The sequence below is a fragment of the Ambystoma mexicanum genome, chromosome 12 (genome assembly GCF_040938575.1).
Source record: "Ambystoma mexicanum isolate Mex_15411 chromosome 12, UKY_AmexF1_1, whole genome shotgun sequence".
NCBI classification, from domain to species: domain Eukaryota; kingdom Metazoa; phylum Chordata; class Amphibia; order Caudata; family Ambystomatidae; genus Ambystoma; species Ambystoma mexicanum.
Window position 1 is genome coordinate 758,663,598 of NC_090936.1, and position 13,825 is coordinate 758,677,422.

Genomic DNA, 13,825 nt, shown 5'->3' on the forward strand with positions numbered 1-13,825 from the left:
AGGAGCTATGGGGAAGGAAAAGGAAGACTGTGCATTCCAGTTCCCGTTGCTAGAAAAGGGGGGAGCAAGACCAAAATATATTCCATGGCCACACATGGACCGAGAGAAACTTAAAAATAAGCTTCCAATGCTGACATCGGGAGCCGGAAAGTGGATACATGAGTTAGAGAAAATGACGGTGGGTGTCACCTTAGCTATAGGGGTCATTAAGGGCCTCCTAATTGCCATACTTGGTGAAAGAGCAGATGATGTATGGAAACAGGCAGGCTATCCTAGGGTAACCCTAACTAACACCTCCCATGACAGAGCGCCATTTAATAACTGTAGAGCAGCAGTGTGGAAAGCGCTGCCAATGCTATATCCAGACAATTCTGATATGGGGGCTATAATGACTCAGAAAATGAAAGAGTCAGAGGATCTGTTGATTTATTTCCAGAATTTTCAAGACGCGTGGATGCTCGAAACGCATGAGTCTTGGACGATATCTATTCCTGTATTCTACCATATATTATGCCAAGGGTTGCCTGAGCCAGTGCAAAAACAGCTCAAGAAATGAGTAGGAATAGAGGCTAAACCATGGGCTGAAATACAGTTGACAATTGCACATTACTGTAGACTACTGCAAGAAAAGAATCGGAAAAAGAAAGCAACCCGTAAGGGTGAGGAGGCAAAGCTGGTGCAAAAGAAACTCTCAAAGTATGCTCCCGAGGGAGCCATGCTCACCAGCCCAGCTGAGCCAAGTGCACAGCAAGCAACTAACCCATCGCAGAACAATAAGGGTAATGCGGGATTTTACCCGAGGGATAGAGGTTTTGGAGGAAGAGGATGGCAGAATAATCACGGAGGGTTTCGAGGTAACCAGGGAGGCTTTCAGAATAATCAAAATGGCTTTCAGAATGCACAGATGGGCGGTCCAGCTATGCCAGATGGACAGATGGCCCAACCACCGCCAGTGTGTTGGCTGTGTGGAATGACAGGACATGTGTCGCGTGTGTGTAGAAGCCAAGGCATGTGGCAAAATAGCCAAGGGATGGGGCGGGCATGGCGAATCAGCCTGCCATCCCGCAGCACGGCACTGCACAAAATCACACAGTGCAGCAGCAGGCGCCAGGCCTGCAGCAAAGTGCACAGCAAGAGGTTCAACCCCCACACATGGGGAACGTACCGCAGGGACAATCCCAGCAGGCACCACCGCAAATGTCACAGGGAACTAGCTCCGGAGGGGGAGTCAACCCTGGGGCTGGGGGAAATCAACAAGTATACAAAGTTGATAAGGAAAAGTTACAATACTGTCAGCGAGAGGTGCTGTACATAGGCCAGCTAATCCCACACGAAGGGAAAAAGGTAACCCCAGAAAGGGCTGAAGCTATCATGAACACGGCTAAACCACTCACGATAAAACAAATGCAAAGCTTCTTAGGCCTGTGCAATTATGTCAGAGCATGGGTTTTCAACTACAGCTTGTACATCAAGCCCCTGCTTCAGGCTTTGAAGAAAGCCCAGGCAACAAAAGGAGAAATTGAATGGACTGAGGCAAAGGAGAAGGGGTTTGCAGAATTTAAGGGGGCAATTTGTAAGGCCCCAGTTCTCGGGATTCCTAATTATGCAGAGGAATTCTACCGGTTCTCACACTCTGATGGTAATTTTATGACGGCAGTGCTCGCGCAGCGAACCTCGCTGGGGTACAAACCCCTGGTATATTACAGCGGGGATCTGGACCCGGTCATGAGGGGCCACTTCTCATGCGAACAAAATCTAGCTGCTTCCACATTCGCTATCGAAAAGGCGTCATCCATCGTGATGGGGTGCTCCATGACATTGTATGTTGAAGATTCGGTGTTTGAAATACTAGAGATGTCAAAGGGCACACTGACATCTCAGAGAGCATCTGCCTATGAGGTGATTATCTCTAATCCATCGATCAAAATAGTGCGATGTAAGACTGTAAACCCTGCAATTTCATAGCTGAGCCAGTCACAGAGGAAGAACCTATACAGGACTGCGCGAACTATGAGGAATTCTATGATGAGATCCCCAGGGTAAAGGAAAATGCCCTGGCAAGTGGAGAGATCGTCTTTATTGACGGGTCTTCGAGAATCAACCAAGAAGACGGACAAAGATATACAGGAGTGGCTGTGGCAAAACACCTAGCGAATGGAGAGTTCCAAGTACTCGTCAGTGCGTGAATACACTCTCACTATTCTGCGCAAGCTGCAGAACTGTTGGCGCTGATACTCGCCATTGAGAATCATGCAGACCAGGAAGTAACTGTGTACAGTGACTCAGCCTATGTGACATCCACAGTACATGCAGGTCTAGCGCACTGGAAAAGTAGGGGATACCTCCGAGCGGATTGCACGCCAGTGCAACACGCAGCCTTATTGGACAGGTTGATAAAAGCACTACAGCTCCCAGTGGGCGTAGCGGTCGTGAAATGCGCCGCCCACCCGAACGGGAGAGATTTCGTGTCACGTGGAAACCATGAAGCGGACACGGAAGCCAAGCGCATGGCATCCAAAACTGAAACAATCATGGACGTGGAGGTGGCACGTAACCATGAGAGGATGATGGTAGCGCAAGCCACACCTGAGACCTATAGTAACATGGGGCAGACTCAGCTAATGGAACTCCAAGGAGAGGCACCTCAGGAAGAGAAAAATGTGTGGAAGCGTCAAGGGTGTTCTTTAAACCCCTCTGACGGGTTGTGGAGGCAAGACAGCACTGGTAAACCAGTGATGCCTGTCGCCCTGCTAAAGGTAGCATTAGAACAACTACACTACCCCATCCATATGTCAAAAGAAAATCTTGCTGCAATGCTCGCAGAAGACTGGTTCACACCGAATTTAGCAGAGCATGTTGCATTTTTCATGGTGAACTGCATTATCTGCCAACAGTTCACCCCTGGGCACACATTAAAAGTAGTGAGAGGAGTTATCCCCCGGCTGAACGGACCATTCCAACACTTGCATATCTACTACGTCGACATGATTCAAGTGTGCAACGGGTACAGGTATTTAATTGTGGAAGTGTGTCAATTCTCTAGATGGATAGAAGCAGGTCCCTGTACACACCCAGATGCTACCTGTGCTGCCAAATTCCTAGTGAGGGAAGTGTTCCCTAGATGGGGGGTGTGCGAAGTAATGAGATTAGATAACGGGGCTAACTTTGTTAATGCATTATTCGAACAGATCAGCTTGTTGCTTGTTGAGAAGCACAAGTTCTCGTTGGCGTATCACCCGGAGGGGAATGGGGTATGTGAGCAGCTCAACGGCCTGTTAAAGGAGAGGATAGCCAAGTTGAAGCTCACATTAAGAAAGGGATGGCTGCACTGTCTACCACTGGCATGGTATGCACTTCGGAACCAACCCGGCTCCGACCATCATCTTACGCCGCACAAGATAGTTACAGGCAGAAGGATGAGGACCCCTCTTACCCCGCCCGAGATAGAGCTAGATGTGATGCCCAGCCAACTAGAGAGGTTCTGGGAACAGAGATGCAGGAGTACCTTAACTGTATGACATCCAGCGCCTCTGTCATTTCAGGCCAGCTGCAGCAACGGCGAAAAGGGGACAGTGCAGCACAAAACACATCAGGAAGTGCTGAAGCTGACCCCGCACAAGTTCTACATGCGCCCCTCGTCTTCCCTGGTGACAACGTGTTTGTGAAGAACTTTACCAGGAAGAGGTGGGACGAGCCAAGGTTTAATGGCCCTTTCATCGTAGATGACTGCACCCCCTCCGCCGTCAATCTCCAGGGCAGAAGGGCATGGATCTTCATAAATTACATTAAACCTTATGTAGGAGAGAGCCCTCCAGCTGCATTCAACAGCAAAGAAACCACAGACAATGGGGAAGAACCTCAGCACATGCAGACAAGATCCATGGCGAGGAAGAAGGATGCATGAGCAGGAAAACCAAGACAAAGAACCCGGATGCAAGTTGTGGCATAAAACTAGGCCAGGTTCCCCAAGCAATGGGGGATAGGTACATAACAAACACTCTGTACATCCCAGTTGCAGGGTAAAGAGAAGCACATCCAAAGCCACAACAACAATGATAAAACAAATGTTTGAAAGCATGTCATGCCCAAGTAGTACAAAGAATCAAGACTCTGTTAGACTTTAAACAAAATATTCTCTGAGAGTGTAACACGGTATCCTGATGCGACCAGTATTGAGACTTTGTTCACAGAATTTATGGTACATTTTAGCAGAAGTCTCAAGTGGGATGTGCTAACCTATTTTCAACTCGTGGTGTTATCCTATCCATCATTCATAGGGAGAGAAGCCAGTGTCACAGACTTTATTCAAGATCCAGCCAACAATAAAGTGATCAAGCGACTGCTGACTGTCCTCACGGAAGCCTTCGCCGAACTACCCGAACACAGCGAGGAGGACACACATGCTTCCACCGCCAATAGACATTGATGAACTCACGTTTAATTTGTTCTTTCAAATAATCGAGAAATGCCCAGGGCTCATTGGGAGAACAACTGATAATAGCACTTATATTGGAGATCCAAGAAACCTAGCTCAACTAAGCCAGCTGTGGAGTAAATTAAATCATTTGGTGGTAATCCACGCAACAGGAAGGTGCAAAGACTGTGTGAATCAAAAGAAAAGCTTGTAATCAGGACACAGCCAAACAGGGCAAATGTCCCTATCACCCGATGACACCCGGCTGGCACAGAACATCCTGTTTAGGTTAGTCACAGACTATCCAGAAATGGTGGGGAGGCCTGCAGATGTTGATGTCATTACCTTCCTTAGAGATCCGGCCAACGCCCCACACATGGGCACACGGTATAATGCTCCCAGTGGAGCTGTCCAGCTTCCAGCGAGAATTCCTAAGGAGATTCAAGTGAGACTTTCCGCCGAGGACAGATCGAGAAGAGCAGAAACGAGGATTATGACATCTTGTTCCTAGTTTATTTTTTATTTTTTCTTCTATTTTTCTTATTATCCTTTTCGTCATCTTTCCGCCGTGGAGCAGATCGAGGAGAGAGACACTGTTCTTCAACTTGTCGCTGAGAGACCGAGCGAAAGGAGCGGACCCAAGAACTTCACCATCTTATTTTCCTTTTTCTTCATTTTTCTCATTTGTTGCTATTTTTTCATATGTTCACTTTTATTTTTATTTTTACGACATTTTATTTTTGTGTGATTTATAGCAATTCCATCTGTTCAGCCCTTCACATTGAACAGATTCCAGCATGTCCTCAGGGCCAAGGCAAATTAGAGGAGTGCACTGAGATTTTGTCTACCATAGAGATGCAGAATGTGTGTGATGTGTTAAAGACATTAGTCTAACCTTTTTCCATAGTTAAGCACAGGAACTGTACTGAGTACCCAGAGACTACCGTCGTCACTCACATGAGGGGGGACATTTGTAAGGCACTCGACACTTAATAGTAATGAACTCTCGAACTACGAGACCAGAGCAAGAGAAGGAATAAATAACTGACTATGAACTCATTTGAAATGGGGACCCAGAACAGTAACTTGGTTTTACCCCCAACAGAAGGGCACCCCCACTTCCCTGGAAGAAAATGCTGCAAATTGTCGTTCCGAATGATTATGTGTATATGTATAGTTATTATTGTTCTATTTTTGTCCCTAACTATCAGAATTGCTTTCTTTATTGGTGCACAAAGTGTCCCAATCACAGTGCACCCACCGGATAATGAACGCCTGGGTCCCATGAAAGCACCCATACCATATATAGTGATTCCAGTTCCCAGAGAGGCTGATGATAAAACAAACAGACTAAGACTAAATGTAATTAGCAGTGATACATACACACTTGAGGTGATGAATGGAGAGAAAAGCTGGAAACAGGGTCAGCACGGAATGAAGGAAAACACTGCACTGACCACTGCACGCACCCACACACATGATGCACACAGACAAGGGCAAGTGTCAGTGGCTACAGGGCCTCCAACGAAGGTGGCAGAGAAGGGGAGACAGCCTGCCGAACAATCAGTTCCAGAAAATAGTGGAAGTGACCAAGAGAAGTCAAGTGAGAAACCCAAGAGAGAGGGCATAGCAAAATCCCTTCAAAGAACAGAAGTGGCCACAAATGAACTCACAGAGAAAACACAAACGGTGATAGATTATTTATTCCCACTCATAATCAGAGCAAAGAAACTGCACGAGGAGTTGGAACATAGAACTGCAGAGACTATAACGACAAGCACGCCAGCTCGAGCACTGCAAACAAGCACCAGATCTATGACTCAGCGACACGTTGAGGAGATGGTGAGCCAATGGCAGCCAGAGAACCACAATTAAAAACTACAAGAGGAGATGAAGAGAAACACAAAACCTTCTCCTACCACAGTGATGCAGTCGAGGCAGCCTGCTCCACTGAGACACCCAGAGAGGAAAAGCAGCACAGACACATTTAGAGACATAGTCATAGCAAACTACAGAAGAACGCTGAGAATCAAGAGAAGCCCGCACGAAGATAACAATGAACTTAATGATTACCTGGACAGCACAGCCCATCTCGGAAACAACATATGGTACCAGCACATGATGAAGTGGACGATGACAGCTGGTTTGGAGACCTATTCTCGTGGGTCCCACAATGGATGGCAGATATATTCAAGCTTCTGGGAGCTCTACTAGCAATGGTATTGCTAGGATTCTGTGTTGTCAAGATAATCATTACACAGTGCCAGAAAACTGCAAAGAAAGCAATAGGGATGAAAATAATGGTTGATGTCGAGCCAGGGTGGAAGCCCAGAGACCTGACTGATGAAGAAATAAGAGACTTTGTGAAGGCCAGCAAATTTGCGCCAGAAGGAACAAGGTTCACATACCCTAAGAAACAAAGAAGGTATGAAGGAAAATGGATCTACTGCAGCCCAAATGGACAATGCCAGCTAATGACATGGAACAAAGACAAACATGTGAAAACAGCAGGGAGTTTGAACTGAGTGATAAAAATATGGACTTCAAAGGCTCACACATTCACACCATCATGTACAAACCCTGAAGACGATGAACATGACATGGAAGAATCAAAAGAAATAAATGCAAAAGAGGTTGCAGAAGTGGTTGATGAACCGACCAGAGGGGGGAGTGTGGAGGAGGTCCCAGTCATGGCCTGCACCCCTTCCCCTCATTTCGAGGTACCAGGAGCGTACTCGCCAAGGTATGTGATGTATGAGGAGCAAATGAACCAACAAAGAGCTGCACTGGGACTGTGCCCAGTATACATCAGAAGATCCATACCTGTTGAAGCGCGCATAACCAACCAACCCTTGGCAGCACGGTACCCTGTCAGACAGCCGTACCAGCAGCTGATACGAAATGAAGAGTACCTACAGACGGTCCATGAATAGACCCAAAGAGCCCTAATGGAAGGCCAGTGGAAATGACTCAAGGGCCTGAACAGACTCGTGAATGAACAAAAGCAGCTATCGAAAATAGCCCGCCAGTGCGAGTAACTACGAAAATAAATGTAATGGACACAGAGAAGAGACGATGATAAAACGTGAGGAAACATTGCTACGAGACAAGATGGAAGCACCCGACCTGTAAAACATGTGTAAATAGGCTTGGAACACAAGAAGCTAAAGATATCGATACTGCTTGCAATGCTTAGTAGAAGATTGGAGCGGCAAGCACCAACCATTTATCTACCTCAATAAGGCACATTATACAAGTGCGACTCCATTTTTGTAAAAGCAGAAATATACCCAGGCTGCCAGAGGCCTGACAGGCCAAGTTTCGTAACCCAGCCAAAGGCAAGAGAAGGAGCGGAATCGAAACTCAACAAAGAGCGGCTCATGCCTAGGAAATCGAGGTCAACCAGAGAAAGGGAGGAGAGCATCAGCTAACAAGACTCAAACTTCAGAGCATACCAGCCTGCCCCATGAAGGTCAAGATAAGGGGGGCCCATGCAGGTGGCGAGGCTCAAACAGAATTAAATGCACTAAAAGCTGGAAACTGAAGCAGATTCATGGTGAACTAACACGTGACCAGCCAGGCGCGAAGAAGTACCACCGCCTGATGTCATCGAGGACCCGAGAATGCCATAACTTTTCCTGATAAGAGGCTACAGTTTTGAGGTCGTACCCAGCCAACTAATTGACACATAGCCCTAAGATACCGATTGATGGAAGGGAGGCAGGGTGAAACTTGGGACACCAGGCACCTGGGTGTCCATTCTGCATGCCGCTAATTAAAATGGGGGTTTATGTCTAGGGGTGATACCTGCCCAATCACAATGGACAAAGTTATCTGGAGTCCTATAGATAGTAGAACCAATAAGACGCCGTACTTGTAGTGACATCAATCACGTGTGATGTAGTGGGATGGGCGTAGACGCCCACCCGATAAGAGTTATCCAATCCACAGGCCCTATTATCATATACAGATATAGCACCTATACTTAAGTTGCCTTTCCTTACCAATTATATTGCATGTCTAGTTTTTGTAGAGTTAGACGTCAATGATGACGAATATTGCCTATAAGAATTGCTGTTCAACTGAAGTTCGAGGAAGTCGGAGCGAGACAGGTGATCGCAATGCTGCTGATTTCTATTTGTTTATCTGTTTGATGTACTTGTCATTAAATGGACTTCCCTTTGCCAACTTACTGATTCCTCATTATTGAGTCGTGTTGGAGTAAGTGACTCCTGCATCCCCTGTCCTCACATGGTGCAGCTATCTTGTCTTACAAGTTCTAGAGGGTGAGGGCCCGTCAGTGAATTCCTCTCCTCCTGAACAAGCCCATGGAGGGGGACTGCATTTAATTTTATTTTTTCACATTTGGGGAACAACCTCACTCCCCTCCACGGTGGACTATTTTTGTTTTTCTTTTTGGATTGTTGTCCCCATCCAGGGTGGACTATCTTTGTTTTTTATGTCCCGGCCAATGTGGACTACTTTATTGTTTGTCCTCATCCATGTTTTCACCCATGTCACAGCCATTGCCCTCTCAAAGGCATTTCGAGCTGGAGGGCTGGACATTCGGCCAAGTTCAATGGAGTTAACACATGTTGTGTGGTGGATCGCTACAGCCTCCCACATACAGGTGCACATCCCATTTGAAAATAATGTCTATATGTGCAGTCTGTATGACTGAATTGTCATATTTATTGAGCACAGATCTAGCTTCGAAAAGCAATGGAGCACTTTACAAAGGTATAAAACAATACAGATACACAACAGAGTGCTTTACAGAGGTATACAACAGAACATATGCATAATGGAGCATTTTTCAGAGGTAACAACAGAACAGATACACAGCAGGGTTAGAATAGAGAGGAGGGTTACAGATGAATTGTAGGAGTGTGGAGGCGAGTCTGATGCTGATAGGGAGGACATTCCATAGACTTGGGGCATAGGCGAGAAGTCTTGTCTTCTGGTTCTTTCCTTATTGAATCCTGCATGTGTCCTGAATTCTGGTGGTGTGCTGTTTTCCAGGGATGCAGAGTTAGCTCGGTGACTTGAGGGCGGCTGCCTTATTGATGATGAAGCCCATAAGGTGTTATGTAACCACAGCGCTATACCCTAATATATTAAGTATTAGTTATTCACATTTAATCAAAATTCAGCAATATTTCTTGAGTTGTAAGTCCACTTCTGTTTTTTAATGGTTAGCCAACATGTGTTTCAACCCATAAACATATAGTTCTTTCTCAGGGCTAAACAATCCCAATCATAAAGTATATTGATAATACATAACACATGTAACATAAATGAAAAATGAACAAAATGTTAAACAGAAAACAAAGGAAAATTAATGATACATTAGCAATGTTTTTGTGTTCAAATGATATATGGAGCGAATTGTCCAACAAACATATCAGAAATGACCAAAGCAAGAAAACAAGGGGGGTCACGGGGTTGGAGAGAGAGAGGAAGGTAAAGAATACTTAGCTGAATAATCATCATTATTCAAACATTTTCATAGACAGCACTACACAGAACCAGTGCTAATATCTATTTCTTATTACATACCATTCACCATTATTAAAGTCTGTGTGTATGTGTCCACCACCACTGCCACAAGGCATCAAAGTATCATTTTAAACCAGTGACACTAACAGTAGGTGTGAACTGTCAAGAAGATATGCAAAGACAGTTGTGTCTTTTGTTAATCGTGCATACGTTCATATATAGACAAAAAACACACACTTGGCATAAGTCAAAAGTACTGCTAACCAACCAACTCTATTTACCTTTCTTATCTCTTCAATGTTTAGCATATATAGGAACCACTAAGAATGCATAGGGTTGAAGTAGTAAGTTTCTACCATGATATCCTGTAACAAAAGGCAATATGAACATTCCTGTATCTCTTGTTTGGAATTGCCATGTAAGTGTATCCCATGGTTTTAAACAACAGTTTAACTGTCTTCTATTTATGATTTAATGCTCACACTTGTGAGAAGGGAGGTCCAGGTGCACCCTGGTATTTAAATCAATAGGTCAAATCCAAACGTTCAAACGTTCTGCAAGCCAGCAAATGAAAAAAGAAAAAAGGTCTAATTGGTGAAATTCCTTCTTAAACGGGATGCACCCACGGGATGCACCCATCAGCTGAGCCCCCGGATAACAGTATTATTCCCTAACCTCTTCGTGCGTTAACACGCATAGCATCCATGTGTTAAGTGAGTTGATCAAAAGTGAGGCCCAATAGCATTCTCGTACTGCAAGTACAATATAAATCAGACTTTAGGTAACATGTAAACACATTTCACGTTTTCATCTGCTGTGCAATCCATACTAAAATAGATTAACCGGCAGAGCTTGCCCTGTTTTGACCTTACCTCTAGAGGGCTTTGTTAGAGTCCATCACACAACGTTGTGCCCCGCGGAGTTCAGCATCTGTTGCGGCAACGCCATATTGATTGTGAAGGATAATTAGTAGGTCTCCGTTATGTAAGAACGTGTGTGATGTCAGATGTGAAACGTCTGACATCATGCTTATTTTCCAATCAAAACAAAGCAGAATCTCAATTTTTTTAAAAAGGGAGATGCAGGAAGGAAATTCACGTGATGTGAGCTTGTGTCTTAAACATCCATCACCTCAAAGAACTTCTGAGTTAGAAATCTATGCACATGCATTTAGGAAGTTTGATGTTAAGTAAACATCAAACACTATTGGATCAATATTATTGATATTCATCTGTTACATACCCGAAATCTCAATGAAAACTTGTTGTAATTCTATGTGTTCTCAAGTTGCAGTCACCATATATTTTAATTTCTAATTACAAAGGAACAGCTGGTTCTTCAACCTTCAAGTGTCTAATTGCTGTGGACAAACGACTATAAAACATTTCTATAAGAATGACAATCTAAGGTACATTGCAGGGCAAAACCCACTTATTCTGATTCCCATCTTATTTGTTGGAGATTCCATTGTATGTTTTGATGATGACCCATTGATAGGCAACAGTGCCATCTTCTATTCTTCTTGCTATTTAACGCAGCTCATATGATTCACCAAACACCTCGTCAATTATTCAATTGATACAAAGCCCCTATTCATTAGCTGAAAATAGCTTCCTGAACACAATACATGTATCTATTTATGAATTAATGTCAAAATAAATGTACTTTTAAATTCAAAGTATCCTAGGCATGTGTTTCAAAACTTGTCACAAGTTGGAGCATTTTGCAGTGCTAGCAATTTATTGAAGACTTGAACCAAGGTAGCCTTCAAGGATGGTCCCCATTGTGTTGTCCAAATTCAAGCCTTGAACCACAGTCCTGTATTTGCAGATGAGCTTAACCTCCTCCTCTCTCAATGCCTTCTCTCTATACCCACCTCTGTGATATGTTGTTATAGTTTTTAAGCCTATGAAGTGAATGTCCACCTTACTATCCATTTGGTGGCATTTTTGTCAATGTGTATATAAGTGCAATTTCAGATCTTCCTTATTCAAAGCAATCAAATGTTTTCTAATGCGAATTCTCAACTTGCGTTTTGTACTACCAACATAGTTCAATCCACACGCACATACTATACTGTACACCTGTACACCACATATCTAGTTTTATAATTGATGAACAATTAATTTAATGTTAATTGTGGTTCTCTTGCATGCATGTGTGTAGTGACATGCTACATGATCCATGTTAGGGAGAATTCTCTGTATATATTAATTTCCCAAACCTAGTGAGTGGAAACAGAACTTTGCTGGATTTTTGGGGTTTATTTTTTTCTCCTGCTAAGAGTGAGACTCTTTTTCTCCCACTCTTAGGCATGATGTGAGAATGTCCTTTGACTTTGTAATGTGTTTTATGGGCTATGGGGTCTTTTACTCCATAGGGTTTCATGTGTTTTTTGTAAGTGTGTTACACCGCACCCTCAGTGCAGTAACATAGGGGTGTCATAGTGACCCCCAAAAGTAGACTCCATACCCTGGGACTGACTACTGTCTCCCAGGGCATGTAAAGTCACCATTGACTTTCCTAGTCTTAAATTGTGAACAGAACCAGTACAAACCATCATATTGTGGAAGTACTGGTAGCGGTAATTAGATTGCCCCTGGGTCTGTTTTTCGAGGGGGCACTGTGCAGTCCCCCCTCGTCGAGTTTCTGGCTGGTGGCAGTGGTTACCATGCAAAATGTTCCACCGGAATGTTTCCTATGGGATTTTCCCATTCATTTTAAACGCACCACTTTTTTGGTGCAATGTTAAAGCTACCGCCGGGTTATTTATTTAATATGTATTCCTCGGTTGGGTCTTTTTGCCAGGACTTGGTTTTAAAGTGGCGTTTGTGTTCGCCTCTGTAACTCCAACACAAGTCAAGCCCTTTGTTCCACTTTTGGCAGGCTTCTGCACAGAAGCCTCCAAAAGTGGTGCCACTCTGTCTGGGTCTAGAGGATGTGTGGGAGGGGGGTTTAGGCACCCTTGATTGAGTTGCCTCAGCAACTCAAGTCTCACTCTTGTGTGATTGGCCCAGTGGTGAGCCGCCGGCTCACCACTTAGCATGTTTGATTGACAGCTAGGACTGATGAATGGGGGGTTTCTTCATAAAAGCAGGTCTTTGGGGACTGGAAATTCAGAAGTCGCCACAGGACCTAAAGAATTCGAAGAGGGAGAAGCTGAGCCGACCTGCAATGACGACACCACCGGTGGAGCCTTGCTGAACCGCCCCACCACTTTCCGACGACAGAGAAGATCTTCATCCTGGAGAGTCTTCTTCCTTTGAACTGGTGGGCTTAACCAGTTCGCCCTCTTTTCAACTTACTGGATCGTCTTTTGGTCGAATTGCCTGTGCCAAGCACCCCGGCGGCCGGATAGCCACGCTTCACCACTACCGTGAATAAAAGGGTAGTACCTTTTTAACCGAGAAACTCTACGGCTGGTTTCTTCCCTGGCAGTGCAATGACCTACAGTTTTCCTCCACGTCGAGTTCTTCTCCTCCCCTGGACAAAGGACCAATTTACACACGCTGCCAGGAACAACTGCCCCCGCTGGAGCTTTCTCACCATTTTAGGTACTGTGTCCAGCCTGGTCTCCCTTGCAACCGACTGTTCAAGGTGTCCCGTAAATCCTTGACTCTCTATTTTGGGGTGACCTGAGACCTGTTAACTAACTTTTCTGAACTGATCCAACTCTTTTTGAATTATCTGAAAAGACTTTTAAAGTATAATTCAGCTTTGTGATCTTGGGCACATTCCGCCTTGCTCTCTCCAAGAGTGGGCCTGGCCTATGAACTTTCTTGCTCTACAGTAGATTCTGACTGTCTTGACTTGCTGTGGTTCTATTAAAAGTTTTGGTATTGTGTGCTTTTCTAATTCTGCCTTTTCCCTCCCTTTTTAAATAATTATTGGAGTGCCATCTTGGTTAAGCGC